This window comes from Myxine glutinosa, chromosome 13 (assembly GCF_964187855.1).
Source record: "Myxine glutinosa chromosome 13, kmMyxGlut1.1, whole genome shotgun sequence".
Lineage (NCBI taxonomy): Eukaryota > Metazoa > Chordata > Myxini > Myxiniformes > Myxinidae > Myxine > Myxine glutinosa.
This window is the reverse complement of record NC_136273.1, coordinates 15,810,126-15,811,389: the sequence shown is the minus strand read 5'-3', so window position 1 is coordinate 15,811,389 and position 1,264 is coordinate 15,810,126.

Sequence of the window (1,264 nt, the reverse complement as noted above, 5' to 3'; positions counted from 1 at the left end):
CCGATGTTCTGCCGCTGGTCTTGCCTTCATGGAGTGCACTTGGCCTTCTGGCTTCTTTAGAAACTAGAACGGGCACTCGGTAGAGCGCATACCTTCGCCGCAGCTACTTTTGTTGCCAAAATAAAAGACTACAAGATCTGTGTAGCAAAGCATTTTGGCATTAGTTTCATACAAATTGGACACAAATTGACCGCGCTATGGTAAAAAGACGATTTTGACCTTTTCATGACCTTGACCTTGACCTTTGACCCGATCGATTCCAAAATCTAATCAAATGGTTCCCGGATAATAACCTATCATCCCACCAAATTTCATGCGAATCGGTTGAATACTTTTTGAGTTATGCGAATAACATACACACACACACACACACAGACATACAAATAAATACACAGCGATCAAAACATAACCTTCCGCTTTTGCGAAGGTAATAAAGAAAGGCGCCAACCGCGTCCATTTCTGAATTGTGGCCGTCAGGGGGGCCAACTAAAAGTGGTTCACCTGTATGGCATAGGTGCCACGTTGACCCAGAGGTCCATCCACGGGTGGTGCTTGACCGCAAAAGAACTGCGGTCCATTGTGGGCGGCCACAAAATTGCGGTCCATATGGTGTATCGATCCAGGCAGCAAGCAGCGGAAGTACAGGCCCACAACTGCGGAGCCAGCACCTCTCTCTCCTCTCTCTCTGCCCCAAAGCCAGATCCTCGGAGGTGGGAGACAAAAGAAGACAAGTGAGTAAGGTGGTAAGGGCGCAAAAGTGCACGCAATACAAGGTAATGCACACTGGGGGCACATGGGAACCAGGTGAGACAGGTACGTTCCTACCGTACGCCCCCCCCCCCCCCCCCACCAGGTAACCTACATTGCCCCTCCCTTACCCCTTACTGTATCCACAAAACACAACACTACCCATAAACATCTACTTTACACATCAACAACGTCCCTACTGTCTTCCCCGTTCCTCCCATAAACCAAATTCGTCTTCTCTCCCTCCTAACCAATCAAATTTGCCATTTCCAACTCTCATCAAAATCTGCCATCTCCAACTCAACATCAAAATCTGCCATCACCAATTCATCATCAGTCCCTCCTAAGGAGGGAGAGATGGAATCACCCCAATGTCTCATCCACGTCGTGATGCGTCTCACAAATCCAAATAGCAATTCTCCTTTCCTGCAACACAAAACAAAGAAAACACAGGTGTGGAGTCATCAGCATCACCTCAGGTAAGTGGCTGCGTATGGTGCGACAGGTTCATCAATCC